Genomic DNA, 16,633 nt, shown 5'->3' with positions numbered 1-16,633 from the left:
TCCAGGACCAGGATCCTTTTCCAGGACCATGATCCTTTTCCAGAACCAGGATCCTGTTCCAGGAGTTGGATCCTTTTCCAGGACCAGGATCCCTTTCCAGGAGCAGGATCCTTCTCCAGGACCAGGATCCTTTTCCACGACCAGGATCGTTTTCCAGAACCAGGATCCTGTTCCAGGACCAGGATCCTTTTACAGGACCAGGATCCTATTACAGGAGTTGGATCCTTTTCCAGGACCAGGATCCTTTTCCAGGACCAGGATCCTTCTCCAGGACCAGGATCCTGTTCCAGGACCAGGATCCTTTTCCAGGACCAGGATCCTTTTACAGGACCAGGATCCTTTTCCAGGACCCAGGATCCTGGTCCTGGAACAGGATCCTGGTCCTGGAACAGGATCCTTTTCCAGGAGTTGGATCGTTTTCCAGGACCAGGATCCTTTTCCAGGACCAGGATCCTTTTCCAGGACCAGGATCCTTTTCCAGAACCAGGATCCTTTTCCAGGAGTTGGATCCTTTTCCAGGACCAGGATCCTGTTCCAGGACCAGGATCCTTTTCCAGGACCATGATCCTGTTCCAGGACCAGGATCCTTTTCCAGGAGTTGGATCGTTTTCCAGGACCAGGATCCTTTTCCAGGACCAGGATCCTTTTACAGGACCAGGACCCTTTTACAGGAGCAGGATCCTTTTCCAGGACCATGATCCTTTTCCAGGACCAGGATCCTTTTCCAGGACCAGGATCCTGTTCCAGGACCAGGATCCTTTTCCAGAACCAGGATCCTGTTCCAGAACCAGGATCCTTTTCCAGGACCAGGATCCTGTTCCAGGACCAGGATCCTTTTCCAGGACCAGGATCCTTTTCCAGGAGTTGGATCCTTTTCCAGGACCAGGATCCTTTTCCAGGACCAGGATCCTTTTACAGGACCAGGATCCTTTTACAGGAGCAGGATCCTTTTCCAGGACCAGGATCCTTTTCCACGACCAGGATCCTGTTCCAGGACCAGGATCCTTTTCCAGAACCAGGATCCTGTTCCATTACCAGGATCCTTTTCCAGAACCAGGATCCTTTTCCAGGACCAGGATCCTGTTCCAGAACCAGGATCATGTTTGAGGACCAGGATCCCTTTCCAGGAGCAGGATCCTTTTCCAGGAGTTGGATCCTTTTCTAGGACCAGGATCGTTTTCCAGGACCAGGATCCTTTTACAGGACCAGGATCCTTTTACAGGAGTTGGATCCTTTTCCAGGACCAGGATCCTTTTCCAGGACCAGGATCCTTTTCCAGAACCAGGATCCTTTTCCAGGAGTAGGATCCTTTTCCAGGACCAGGATCCTTTTCCAGAACCAGGATCCTGTTCCAGGACCAGGATCCTTTTCCAGGACCAGGATCCTTTTCCAGGACCAGGATCCTGTTCCAGGACCAGGATCCTTTTCCAGGACCAGGATCCTGTTCCATTACCACGATCCTTTTCCAGAACCAGGATCCTTTTCCAGGACCAGGATCCTGTTCCAGAACCAGGATCATGTTTTCGGACCAGGATCCTTTTCCAGAACCAGGATCCTGTTCCAGGACCAGGATCCTTTTCCAGAAACAGGATCCTGTTTGAGGACCAGGATCCCTTTCCAGGAGCAGGATCCTGTTCCAGGACCAGGATCCTGTTCAAGAACCAGGATACTTTGCCAGGACCAGGATCCTTTTCCAGGACCAGGATCCTTTTCCAGGAGTTGGATCCTTTGCCAGGACCAGAATCCTTTTACAGGACCAGGATCCTTTTCCAGGAGCAGGATCCTTTTACAGGACCAGGATCCTTTTCCATAACCAGGATCCTTTTCCAGGACCTGGATCCTTTTCCAGGACCTGGATCCTTTTCCAGAACCAGGATCCTGTTCCAGGACCAGTATCCTGTTCCAGGACCAGGATCCTTTTCCAGGACCAGGATCCTTTTCCAGAGCCAGGATCGTTTTCCAGAACCAGGATCCTGTTCCAGGACCAGGATCATTTTCCAGGACCAGGATCCTTTTCCAGGAGTTGGATCCTTTGCCAGGACCAGGATCCTTTTACAGGACCAGGATCCTTTTACAGGAGTTGGATCCTTTTCCAGGAGTAGGATCCTTTTCCAGGACCAGGATCCTTTTCCACGACCAGGATCGTTTTCCAGAACCAGGATCCTGTTCCAGGACCAGGATCCTTTTACAGGACCAGGATCCTATTACAGGAGTTGGATCCTTTTCCAGGACCAGGATCCTTTTCCAGGACCAGGATCCTTTTCCAGAACCAGGATCCTGTTCCAGGACCAGGATCCTTTTCCAGAAACAGGATCCTGTTTGAGGACCAGGATCCCTTTCCAGGAGCAGGATCCTTCTCCAGGACCAGGATCCTGTTCCAGGACCAGGATCCTTTTCCAGAACCAGGATCCTTTTCCAGGAGTAGGATCCTTTTCCAGGACCTGGATCCTTTTCCAGAACCAGGATCCTTTTCCAGAACCAGGATCCTGTTCCAGGACCAGGATCCTTTTCCAGGAGTTGGATCCTTTTCCAGGACCAGGATCCTTTTCCAGAACCAGGATCCTTTTCCAGGAGTTGGATCCTTTTCCAGGACCAGGATCCTGTTCCAGGACCAGGATCCTTTTCCAATACCATGATCCTTTTCCAGAACCAGGATCCTGTTCCAGGACCAGGATCCTTTTCCAGGAGTTGGATCCTTTGCCAGGACCAGAATCCTTTTACAGGACCAGGATCCTTTTCCAGGAGCAGGATCCTTTTACAGGACCAGGATCCTTTTCCATAACCAGGATCCTTTTCCAGGACCTGGATCCTTTTCCATGACCTGGATCCTTTTCCAGAACCAGGATCCTGTTCCAGGACCAGTATCCTGTTCCAGGACCAGGATCCTTTTCCAGAGCCAGGATCGTTTTCCAGAACCAGGATCCTTTTCCAGGACCAGGATCATTTTCCAGGACCAGGATCCTTTTCCAGGAGTTGGATCCTTTGCCAGGACCAGGATCCTTTTACAGGACCAGGATCCTTTTACAGGAGTTGGATCCTTTTCCAGGAGTAGGATCCTTTTCCAGGACCAGGATCCTTTTCCAGGACCAGGATCGTTTTCCAGAACCAGGATCCTTTTCCAGGACCAGGATCCTTTTACAGGACCAGGATCCTTTTACAGGAGTTGGATCCTTTTCCAGGACCAGGATCCTTTTCCAGAACCAGGATCCTGTTCCAGGACCAGGATCCTTTTACAGGACCAGGATCCTTTTCCAGGAGCAGGATCCTTTTACAGGACCAGGATCCTTTTCCATAACCAGGATCCTTTTCCAGGACCAGGATCCTTTTACAGGACCAGGATCCTTTTCCAGAACCAGGATCCTTTTCCAGGAGTAGGATCCTTTTCCAGGACCAGGATCCTTTTCCAGAACCAGGATCCTTTTCCAGAACCAGGATCCTGTTCCAGGACCAGGATCCTTTTCCAGGAGTTGGATCCTTTTCCAGGACCAGGATCCTTTTACAGGACCAGGATCCTTTTACAGGAGTTGGATCCTTTTCCAGGACCAGGATCCTTTTACAGGACCAGGATCCTTTTCCAGAACCAGGATCCTTTTACAGGAGTTGGATCCTTTTCCAGGACCAGGATCCTGTTCCAGGACCAGGATCCTTTTCCAGGACCATGATCCTTTTCCAGAACCAGGATCCTGTTCCAGGACCAGGATCCTTTTCCAGGAGTTGGATCGTTTTCCAGGACCAGGATCCTTTTCCAGGACCAGGATCCTTTTACAGGACCAGGATCCTTTTACAGGAGCAGGATCCTTTTCCAGGACCAGGATCCTTTTCCAGGACCAGGATCCTTTTCCAGAACCAGGATCCTTTTCCAGAACCAGGATCCTGTTCCATTACCAGGATCCTTTTCCAGAACCAGGATCCTTTTCCAGGACCAGGATCCTGTTCCAGGACCAGGATCCTTTTCCAGGACCAGGATCCTTCTCCAGGACCAGGATCCTTTTCCAGGACCAGGATCCTTTTACAGGAGCAGGATCCTTTTCCAGGACCAGGATCCTTTTCCAGGACCAGGATCCGTTTCCAGGACCAGGATCCTGTTCCAGGACCAGGATCCTTTTCCAGAACCAGGATTCTGTTCCATTACCAGGATCCTTTTCCAGAACCAGGATCCTTTTCCAGGACCAGGATTCTGTTCCAGAACCAGGATCATGTTTGAGGACCAGGATCCCTTTCCAGGAACAGGATCCTTTTCCAGGAGTTGGATCCTTTTCTAGGACCAGGATCCTTTTCCAGGACCAGGATCCTTTTACAGGACCAGGATCCTTTTACAGGAGTTGGATCCTTTTCCAGGACCAGGATCCTTTTCCAGGACCAGGATCCTTTTCCAGAACCAGGATCCTTTTCCAGGAGTTGGATCCTTTTCCAGGACCAGGATCCTGTTCCAGGACCAGGATCCTTTTCCAGGACCATGATCCGTTTCCAGAACCAGGATCCTGTTCCAGGACCAGGATCCTTTTCCAGGAGTTGGATCGTTTTCCAGGACCAGGATCCTTTTCCAGGACCAGGATCCTTTTCCAGGACCAGGATCCTTTTCCAGAACCAGGATCCTTTTCAAGGAGTTGGATCCTTTTCCAGGACCAGGATCCTTTTCCAGGACCAGGATCCTTTTCCAGGACCATGATCCTTTTCCAGAACCAGGATCCTGTTCCAGGACCAGGATCCTTTTCCAGGAGTTGGATCGTTTTCCAGGACCAGGATCCTTTTCCAGGACCAGGATCCTTTTACAGGACCAGGATCCTTTTACAGGAGCAGGATCCTTTTCCAGGACCAGGATCCTTTTCCAGGACCAGGATCCTTTTCCAGGACCAGGATCCTGTTCCAGGACCAGGATCCTGTTCCATTACCAGGATCCTTTTCCAGAACCAGGATCCTTTTCCAGGACCAGGATCCTTTTCCAGGACCAGGATCCTTTTCCAGGAGTTGGATCCTTTTCCAGGACCAGGATCCTTTTCCAGGACCAGGATCCTTTTACAGGACCAGGATCCTTTTACAGGAGCAGGATCCTTTTCCAGGACCAGGATCCTTTTCCAGGACCAGGATCCTTTTCCAGGACCAGGATCCTGTTCCAGGACCAGGATCCTTTTCCAGAACCAGGATCCTGTTCCATTACCAGGATCCTTTTCCAGAACCAGGATCCTTTTCCGGGACCAGGATCCTGTTCCAGAACCAGGATCATGTTTGAGGACCAGGATCCCTTTCCAGGAGCAGGATCCTTTTCCAGGAGTTTGATCCTTTTCTAGGACCAGGATCCTTTTACAGGACCAGGATCCTTTTACAGGAGTTGGATCCTTTTCCAGGACCAGGATCCTTTTCCAGGACCAGGATCCTTTTCCAGAACCAGGATCCTTTTCCAGGAGTAGGATCCTTTTCCAGGACCAGGATCCTTTTCCAGGACCAGGATCCTGTTCCAGGACCAGGATCCTTTTCCAGGACCAGGATCCTTTTCCAGGACCAGAATCCTTTTCCAGAACCAGGATCCTGTTCCATTACCAGGATCCTTTTCCAGAACCAGGATCCTTTTCCAGGACCAGGATCCTGTTCCAGAACCAGGATCATGTTTTCTGACCAGGATCCTTTTCCAGAACCAGGATCCTGTTCCAGGACCAGGATCCTTTTCCAGAAACAGGTTCCTGTTTGAGGACCAGGATCCCTTTCCAGGAGCAGGATCCTGTTCCAGGACCAGGATCCTGTTCAAGAACCAGGATACTTTGCCAGGACCAGGATCCTTTTCCAGGAGTTGGATCCTTTTCCAGGACCAGGATCCTTTTCCAGAACCAGGATCCTGTTCCATTACCAGGATCCTTTTCCAGAACCAGGATCCTTTTCCAGGACCAGGATCCTGTTCCAGAACCAGGATCATGTTTCCGGACCAGGATACTTTTCCAGAACCAGGATCCTGTTCCAGGACCAGGATCCTTTTACAGGAGCAGGATCCTTTTCCAGGACCAGGATCCTTTTCCAGAACCAGGATCCTGTTCCATTACCAGGATCCTTTTCCAGAACCAGGATCCTTTTCCAGGACCAGGATCCTGTTCCAGAACCAGGATCATGTTTTCGGACCAGGATCCTTTTCCAGAACCAGGATCCTGTTCCAGGACCAGGATCCTTTTCCACAATCTGGATACTGTTCCTGAACCAGGATCCTGTTCCAGGACCAGGATCCTTTTCCAGAAACAGGATCCTTTTTGAGGACCAGGATCCCTTTCCAGGAGTAGGATCCTTTTCCAGGACCAGGATCCTGTTCCAGGACCAGGATCCTTTTCCAGGACCAGGATCCTCTTACAGGACCAGGATCCTTTTCCAGAACCAGGATCCTGTTCCAGGACCAGGATCCTTTTCCAGAAACAGGATCCTGTTTGAGGACCAGGATCCCTTTCCAGGAGTAGGATCCTTTTCCAAGACCAGGATCCTGTTCCAGGACCAGGATCCTTTTCCAGGAGTAGGATCCTGTTCCAGGACCAGGATCCTTTTCCAGAACCAGGATCCTTTTCCAGGACCAGGATCCTTTTACAGGACCAGGATCCTTTTACAGGAGTTGGATCCTTTTCCAGGACCAGGATCCTTTTCCAGGACCAGGATCCTTTTCCAGAACCAGGATCCTTTTCCAGGAGTAGGATCCTTTTCCAGGACCAGGATCCTGTTTGAGGACCAGGATCCCTTTCCAGGAGCAGGATCCTTTTCCAGGACCAGGATCCTGTTCCAGGACCAGGATCCTTTTCCAGGACCAGGATCCTTTTACAGGACCAGGATCCTGTTCCAGGACCAGGATCCTTTTCCAGGACCAGGATCCTTTTCCAGGAGTTGGATCCTTTTCCAGAAACAGGATCCTGTTTGAGGACCAGGATCCCTTTCCAGGAGCAGGATCCTTTTCCAGGACCAGGATCCTGTTCCAGGACCAGGATCCTTTTCCAGGACCAGGATCCTTTTCCAGAACCAGGATCCTTTTCCAGAACCAGGATCCTTTTCCAGGAGTAGGATCCTTTTCCAGGACCAGGATCCTTTTCCAGGACCAGGATCCTGTTCCAGGACCAGTATCCTGTTCCAGGACCAGGATCCTTTTCCAGGACCAGGATCCTTTTCCAGAGCCAGGATCGTTTTCCAGAACCAGGATCCTGTTCCAGGACCAGGATCATTTTCCAGGACCAGGATCCTTTTCCAGGAGTTGGATCCTTTGCCAGGACCAGGATCCTTTTACAGGACCAGGATCCTTTTACAGGAGTTGGATCCTTTGCCAGGACCAGGATCCTTTTCCAAGAGTAGGATCCTTTTCCAGGACCAGGATCCTTTTCCAGGACCAGGATCGTTTTCCAGAACCAGGATCCTGTTCCAGGACCAGGATCATTTTCCAGGACCAGGATCCTTTTCCAGGAGTTGGATCCTTTGCCAGGACCAGAATCCTTTTACAGGACCAGGATCGTTTTCCAGGAGTAGGATCCTTTTCCAGGACCAGGATCCTTTTACAGGACCAGGATCCTTTTACAGGAGTTGGATCCTTTTCCAGGACCAGGATCCTTTTCCAGAACCAGGATCATGTTTTCGGACCAGGATCCTTTTCCAGAACCAGGATCCTGTTCCAGGACCAGGATCCTTTTCCAGAATCTGGATACTGTTCCTGAACCAGGATCCTGTTCCAGGACCAGGATCCTTTTCCAGAAACAGGATCCTGTTTGAGGACCAGGATCCCTTTCCAGGAGCAGGATCCTTCCAGGAGCAGGATCCTGTTCCAGGAGCAGGATCCTGTTCCAGGACCAGGATCCTTTTCCAGGACCAGGATCCTTTTACAGGACTAGGATCCTTTTCCAGAACCAGGATCCTTTTCCAGGAGTAGGATCCTTTTCCAGGACCAGGATCCTTTTCCAGAACCAGGATCCTTTTCCAGAACCAGGATCCTTTTCGAGGACCAGGATCCTTTTCCAGGAGTTGGATCCTTTTCCAGGACCAGGATCCTTTTCCAGGACCAGGATCCTTTTACAGGAGTTGGATCCTTTTCCAGGACCAGGATCCTTTTCCAGAACCAGGATCCTTTTCCAGGAGTTGGATCCTTTTCCAGGACCAGGATCCTGTTCCAGGACCAGGATCCTTTTCCAGGACCATGATCCTTTTCCAGAACCAGGATCCTGTTCCAGGACCAGGATCCTTTTCCAGGAGTTGGATCGTTTTCCAGGACCAGGATCCTTTTCCAGGACCAGGATCCTTTTCCAGGAGCAGGATCCTTTTCCAGGACCAGGATCCTTTTCCAGGACCAGGATCCTTTTCCAGGACCAGGATCCTGTTCCAGGACCAGGATCCTTTTCCAGAACCAGGATCCTGTTCCATTACCAGGATCCTTTTCCAGAACCAGGATCCTTTTCCAGGACCAGGATCCTGTTCCAGCACCAGGATCCTTTTCCAGGACCAGGATCCCTTTCCAGGAGCAGGATCCTTTTCCAGGAGTTGGATCCTTTTCCCGGACCAGGATCCTTTTCCAGGACCAGGATCCTTTTACAGGACCAGGATCCTTTTACAGGAGCAGGATCCTTTTCCGGGAGCAGGATCCTTTTCCAGGACCAGGATCCTTTTCCAGGACCAGGATCCTGTTCCAGGACCAGGATCCTTTTCCAGAACCAGGATCCTGTTCCATTACCAGGATCCTTTTCCAGAACCAGGATCCTTTTCCAGGACCAGGATCCTGTTCCAGAACCAGGATCATGTTTGAGGACCAGGATCCCTTTCCAGGAGCAGGATCCTTTTCCAGGAGTTGGATCCTTTTCTAGGACCAGGATCCTTTTCCAGGACCAGGCTCCTTTTACAGGACCAGGATCCTTTTACAGGAGTTGGATCCTTTTCCAGGACCAGGATCCTTTTCCAGGACCAGGATCCTTTTCCAGAACCAGGATCCTTTTCCAGGAGTAGGATCCTTTTCCAGGACCAGGATCCTTTTCCAGAACCAGGATCCTGTTCCAGGACCAGGATCCTTTTCCAGGACCAGGATCCTTTTCCAGGACCAGGATCCTGTTCCAGGACCAGGATCCTTTTCCAGAACCAGGATCCTGTTCCATTACCAGGATCCTTTTCCAGAACCAGGATCCTTTTCCAGGACCAGGATCCTGCTCCAGAACCAGGATCATGTTTTCGGACCAGGATCCTTTTCCAGAACCAGGATCCTGTTCCAGGACCAGGATCCTTTTCCAGAAACAGGATCCTGTTTGAGGACCAGGATCCCTTTCCAGGAGCAGGATCCTGTTCCAGGACCAGGATCCTGTTCAAGAACCAGGATACTTTTCCAGGACCAGGATCCTTTTCCAGGAGTTGGATCCTTTTCCAGGACCAGGATCCTTTTCCAGAACCAGGATCCTGTTCCATTACCAGGATCCTTTTCCAGAACCAGGATCCTTTTCCAGGACCAGGATCCTGTTCCAGAACCAGGATCATGTTTCCGGACCAGGATCCTTTTCCAGAACCAGGATCCTGTTACAGGACCAGGATCCTGTTCCAGGAGCAGGATCCTTTTCCAGGACCAGGATCCTTTTCCAGGACCAGGATCCTGTTCCAGGACCAGGATCCTTTTCCAGAACCAGGATCCTGTTCCATTACCAGGATCCTTTTCCAGAACCAGGATCCTTTTCCAGGACCAGGATCCTTTTCCAGGACCAGGATCCTTTTCCAAGAGTTGGATCCTTTTCCAGGACCAGGATCCTTTTCCAGGACCAGGATCCTTTTACAGGACCAGGATCCTTTTACAGGAGCAGGATCCTTTTCCAGGACATGGATCCTTTTCCAGGACCAGGATCCTTTTCCAAGAGTAGGATCCTTTTCCAGGACCAGGATCCTTTTCCAGGACCAGGATCGTTTTCCAGAACCAGGATCCTGTTCCAGGACCAGGATCATTTTCCAGGACCAGGATCCTTTTCCAGGAGTTGGATCCTTTGCCAGGACCAGAATCCTTTTACAGGACCAGGATCGTTTTCCAGGAGTAGGATCCTTTTCCAGGACCAGGATCCTTTTACAGGACCAGGATCCTTTTACAGGAGTTGGATCCTTTTCCAGGACCAGGATCCTTTTCCAGAACCAGGATCATGTTTTCGGACCAGGATCCTTTTCCAGAACCAGGATCCTGTTCCAGGACCAGGATCCTTTTCCAGAATCTGGATACTGTTCCTGAACCAGGATCCTGTTCCAGGACCAGGATCCTTTTCCAGAAACAGGATCCTGTTTGAGGACCAGGATCCCTTTCCAGGAGCAGGATCCTTCCAGGAGCAGGATCCTGTTCCAGGAGCAGGATCCTGTTCCAGGACCAGGATCCTTTTCCAGGACCAGGATCCTTTTACAGGACTAGGATCCTTTTCCAGAACCAGGATCCTTTTCCAGGAGTAGGATCCTTTTCCAGGACCAGGATCCTTTTCCAGAACCAGGATCCTTTTCCAGAACCAGGATCCTTTTCGAGGACCAGGATCCTTTTCCAGGAGTTGGATCCTTTTCCAGGACCAGGATCCTTTTCCAGGACCAGGATCCTTTTACAGGAGTTGGATCCTTTTCCAGGACCAGGATCCTTTTCCAGAACCAGGATCCTTTTCCAGGAGTTGGATCCTTTTCCAGGACCAGGATCCTGTTCCAGGACCAGGATCCTTTTCCAGGACCATGATCCTTTTCCAGAACCAGGATCCTGTTCCAGGACCAGGATCCTTTTCCAGGAGTTGGATCGTTTTCCAGGACCAGGATCCTTTTCCAGGACCAGGATCCTTTTCCAGGAGCAGGATCCTTTTCCAGGACCAGGATCCTTTTCCAGGACCAGGATCCTTTTCCAGGACCAGGATCCTGTTCCAGGACCAGGATCCTTTTCCAGAACCAGGATCCTGTTCCATTACCAGGATCCTTTTCCAGAACCAGGATCCTTTTCCAGGACCAGGATCCTGTTCCAGCACCAGGATCCTTTTCCAGGACCAGGATCCCTTTCCAGGAGCAGGATCCTTTTCCAGGAGTTGGATCCTTTTCCCGGACCAGGATCCTTTTCCAGGACCAGGATCCTTTTACAGGACCAGGATCCTTTTACAGGAGCAGGATCCTTTTCCGGGAGCAGGATCCTTTTCCAGGACCAGGATCCTTTTCCAGGACCAGGATCCTGTTCCAGGACCAGGATCCTTTTCCAGAACCAGGATCCTGTTCCATTACCAGGATCCTTTTCCAGAACCAGGATCCTTTTCCAGGACCAGGATCCTGTTCCAGAACCAGGATCATGTTTGAGGACCAGGATCCCTTTCCAGGAGCAGGATCCTTTTCCAGGAGTTGGATCCTTTTCTAGGACCAGGATCCTTTTCCAGGACCAGGCTCCTTTTACAGGACCAGGATCCTTTTACAGGAGTTGGATCCTTTTCCAGGACCAGGATCCTTTTCCAGGACCAGGATCCTTTTCCAGAACCAGGATCCTTTTCCAGGAGTAGGATCCTTTTCCAGGACCAGGATCCTTTTCCAGAACCAGGATCCTGTTCCAGGACCAGGATCCTTTTCCAGGACCAGGATCCTTTTCCAGGACCAGGATCCTGTTCCAGGACCAGGATCCTTTTCCAGAACCAGGATCCTGTTCCATTACCAGGATCCTTTTCCAGAACCAGGATCCTTTTCCAGGACCAGGATCCTGCTCCAGAACCAGGATCATGTTTTCGGACCAGGATCCTTTTCCAGAACCAGGATCCTGTTCCAGGACCAGGATCCTTTTCCAGAAACAGGATCCTGTTTGAGGACCAGGATCCCTTTCCAGGAGCAGGATCCTGTTCCAGGACCAGGATCCTGTTCAAGATCCAGGATACTTTTCCAGGACCAGGATCCTTTTCCAGGAGTTGGATCCTTTTCCAGGACCAGGATCCTTTTCCAGAACCAGGATCCTGTTCCATTACCAGGATCCTTTTCCAGAACCAGGATCCTTTTCCAGGACCAGGATCCTGTTCCAGAACCAGGATCATGTTTCCGGACCAGGATCCTTTTCCAGAACCAGGATCCTGTTCCAGGACCAGGATCCTGTTCCAGGAGCAGGATCCTTTTCCAGGACCAGGATCCTTTTCCAGGACCAGGATCCTGTTCCAGGACCAGGATCCTTTTCCAGAACCAGGATCCTGTTCCATTACCAGGATCCTTTTCCAGAACCAGGATCCTTTTCCAGGACCAGGATCCTTTTCCAGGACCAGGATCCTTTTCCAGGAGTTGGATCCTTTTACAGGACCAGGATCCTTTTCCAGGACCAGGATCCTTTTACAGGACCAGGATCCTTTTACAGGAGCAGGATCCTTTTCCAGGACATGGATCCTTTTCCAGGACCAGGATCCTTTTCCAGGACCAGGATCCTGTTCCAGAACCAGGATCATGTTTCCGGACCAGGATCCTTTTCCAGAACCAGGATCCTGTTCCAGGACCAGGATCCTGTTCCAGGAGCAGGATCCTTTTCCAGGACCAGGATCCTTTTCCAGAACCAGGATCCTGTTCCATTACCAGGATCCTTTTCCAGAACCAGGATCCTTTTCCAGGACCAGGATCCTTTTCCAGGACCAGGATCCTTTTACAGAACCAGGATCCTTTTACAGGAGCAGGATCCTTTTCCAGGACATGGATCCTTTTCCAGGACCAGGATCCTTTTCCAGGACCAGGATCCTGTTCCAGAACCAGGATCATGTTTGAGGATCAGGATCCCTTTCCAGGAGCAGGATCCTTTCCCAGGAGTTGGATCCTTTTCTAGGACCAGGATCCTTTTACAGGACCAGGATCCTTTTACAGGAGTTGGATCCTTTTCCAGGACCAGGATCCTTTTCCAGGACCAGGATCCTTTTCCAGGACCAGGATCCTTTTCCAGAACCAGGATCCTTTTCCAGGAGTAGGATCCTTTTCCAGGACCAGGATCCTTTTCCAGGACCAGGATCCTGTTCCAGGACCAGGATCCTTTTCCAGGACCAGGATCCTTTTCCAGGACCAGGATCCTTTTCCAGAACCAGGATCCTGTTCCATTACCAGGATCCTTTTCCAGAACCAGGATCCTTTTCCAGGACCAGGATCCTGTTCCAGAACCAGGATCATGTTTTCGGACCAGGATCCTTTTCCAGAACCAGGATCCTGTTCCAGGACCAGGATCCTTTTCCAGAAACAGGTTCCTGTTTGAGGACCAGGATCCCTTTCCAGGACCAGGATCCCTTTCCAGGAGCAGGATCCTGTTCCAGGACCAGGATCCTGTTCAAGAACCAGGATACTTTGCCAGGACCAGGATCCTTTTCCAGGAGTTGGATCCTTTTCCAGGACCAGGATCCTTTTCCAGAACCAGGATCCTGTTCCATTACCAGGATCCTTTTCCAGAACCAGGATCCTTTTCCAGGACCAGGATCCTGTTCCAGAACCAGGATCATGTTTCCGGACCAGGATACTTTTCCAGAACCAGGATCCTGTTCCAGGACCAGGATCCTTTTACAGGAGCAGGATCCTTTTCCAGGACCAGGATCCTTTTCCAGAACCAGGATCCTGTTCCATTACCAGGATCCTTTTCCAGAACCAGGATCCTTTTCCAGGACCAGGATCCTGTTCCAGAACCAGGATCATGTTTTCGGACCAGGATCCTTTTCCAGAACCAGGATCCTTTTCCAGGACCAGGATCCTTTTCCACAATCTGGATACTGGTCCTGAACCAGGATCCTGTTCCAGGACCAGGATCCTTTTCCAGAAACAGGATCCTTTTTGAGGACCAGGATCCCTTTCCAGGAGTAGGATCCTTTTCCAGGACCAGGATCATGTTCCAGGACCAGGATCATTTTCCAGGACCAGGATCCTCTTACAGGACCAGGATCCTTTTCCAGAACCAGGATCCTGTTCCAGGACCAGGATCCTTTTCCACAATCTGGATACTGTTCCTGAACCAGGATCCTGTTCCAGGACCAGGATCCTTTTCCAGAAACAGGATCCTGTTTGAGGACCAGGATCCCTTTCCAGGAGTAGGATCCTTTTCCAGGACCAGGATCCTGTTCCAGGACCAGGATCATTTTCCAGGAGTAAGATCCTTTTCCAGGACCAGGATCCTGTTCCAGGACCAGGATCCTTTTCCAGGAGTAGGATCCTGTTCCAGGACCAGGATCCTTTTCCAGAACCAGGATCCTTTTCCAGGACCAGGATCCTTTTCCAGAACCAGGATCCTTTTCCAGGAGTAGGATCCTTTTCCAGGACCAGGATCCTTTTCCAGAACCAGGATCCTGTTCCAGGACCAGGATCCTTTTCCAGGACCAGGATCCTTTTCCAGGACCAGGATCCTGTTCCAGGACCAGGATCCTTTTCCAGAACCAGGATCCTTTTCCAGGAGTAGGATCCTTTTCCAGGACCAGGATCCTGTTCCAGGACCAGGATCCTTTTCCAGGAGTTGGATCCTTTTCCAGGACCAGGATCCTGTTTGAGGACCAGGATCCTGTTCCAGGACCAGGATCCTTTTCCAGGACCAGGATCCTGTTCCAGGACCAGGATCCTTTTCCAGGACCAGGATCCTTTTACAGGACCAGGATCCTTTTCCAGAACCAGGATCCTTTTCCAGGAGTAGGATCCTTTTCCAGGACCAGGATCCTGTTCCAGGAGCAGGATCCTTTTCCAGGACCAGGATCCTTTTCCAGAAACAGGATCCTGTTTGAGGACCAGGATCCCTTTCCAGGAGTAGGATCCTTTTCCAGGACCAGGATCCTGTTCCAGGACCAGGATCATTTTCCAGGAGTTGGATCCTTTTCCAGGACCAGGATCCTGTTCCAGGACCAGGATCCTGTTCCAGGACCAGTATCCTGTTCCAGGACCAGGATCCTTTTCCAGGAGTAGGATCCTTTTCCAGGACCAGGATCCTTTTCCAGAACCAGGATCCTTTTCCAGGACCAGGATCCTTTTCCAGAACCAGGATCCTTTTCCAGGAGTAGGATCCTTTTCCAGGACCAGGATCCTTTTCCAGAACCAGGATCCTGTTCCAGGACCAGGATCCTTTTCCAGGACCAGGATCCTTTTCCAGGACCAGGATCCTGTTCCAGGACCAGGATCCTTTTCCAGGAGTTGGATCCTTTTCCAGGACCAGGATCCTGTTTGAGGACCAGGATCCTGTTCCAGGACCAGGATCCTTTTCCAGGACCAGGATCCTGTTCCAGGACCAGGATCCTTTTCCAGGACCAGGATCCTTTTACAGGACCAGGATCCTTTTCCAGAACCAGGATCCTTTTCCAGGAGTAGGATCCTTTTCCAGGACCAGGATCCTGTTCCAGGAGCAGGATCCTTTTCCAGGACCAGGATCCTTTTCCAGAAACAGGATCCTGTTTGAGGACCAGGATCCCTTTCCAGGAGTAGGATCCTTTTCCAGGACCAGGATCCTGTTCCAGGACCAGGATCATTTTCCAGTAGTAGGATCCTTTTCCAGGACCAGGATCCTTTTCCAGGACCAGGATCCTGTTCCAGGACCAGTATCCTGTTCCAGGACCAGGATCCTTTTCCAGGACCAGGATCCTTTTCCAGAGCCAGGATCGTTTTCCAGAACCAGGATCCTGTTCCAGGACCAGGATCTGTTTCCAGGACCAGGATCCTTTTCCAGGAGTTGGATCCTTTGCCAGGACCAGGATCCTTTTACAGGACCAGGATCCTTTTACAGGAGTTGGATCCTTTGCCAGGACCAGGATCCTTTTCCAGGAGTTAATCCTTTGCCAGGACCAGGATCCTTTTACAGGACCAGGATCCTTTTACAGGAGTTGGATCCTTTTCCAGGACCAGGATCCTGTTCCAGGAGTTGGATCCTTTGCCAGGACCAGAATCCTTTTACAGGACCAGGATCGTTTTCCAGGAGTAGGATCCTTTTCCAGGACCAGGATCCTTTTACAGGACCAGGATCCTTTGACAGGAGTTGGATCCTTTTCCAGAACCAGGATCCTTTTCCAGGAGTAGGATCCTTTTCGAGGACCAGGATCCTGTTCCAGGACCAGGATCCTTTTCCAGGAGTTGGATCCTTTTCCAGGACCAGGATCCTGTTTGAGGACCAGGATCCTGTTCCAGGACCAGGATCCTTTTCCAGGACCAGGATCCTGTTCCAGGACCAGGATCCTTTTCCAGGACCAGGATCCTTTTACAGGACCAGGATCCTTTTCCAGAACCAGGATCCTTTTCCAGGAGTAGGATCCTTTTCCAGGACCAGGATCCTGTTCCAGGAGCAGGATCCTTTTCCAGGACCAGGATCCTTTTCCAGAAACAGGATCCTGTTTGAGGACCAGGATCCCTTTCCAGGAGTAGGATCCTTTTTCAGGACCAGGATCCTGTTCCAGGACCAGGATCATTTTCCAGGAGTAGGATCCTTTTCCAGGACCAGGATCCTTTTCCAGGACCAGGATCCTGTTCCAGGACCAGTATCCTGTTCCAGGACCAGGATCCTTTTCCAGGACCAGGATCCTTTTCCAGAGCCAGGATCGTTTTCCAGAACCAGGATCCTGTTCCAGGACCAGGATCATTTTCCAGGACCAGGATCCTTTTCCAGGAGTTGGATCCTTTGCCAGGACCAGGATCCTTTTACAGGACCAGGATCCTTTTACAGGAGTTGGATCCTTTGCCAGGACCAGGATCCTTTTCCAGGAGTTGG

The sequence above is a fragment of the Telmatherina bonti genome (genome assembly GCF_933228915.1).
Source record: "Telmatherina bonti genome assembly, chromosome: 7".
Taxonomy (NCBI): Eukaryota; Metazoa; Chordata; class Actinopteri; order Atheriniformes; family Telmatherinidae; genus Telmatherina; species Telmatherina bonti.
This window is presented reverse-complemented; position numbering follows the sequence as displayed.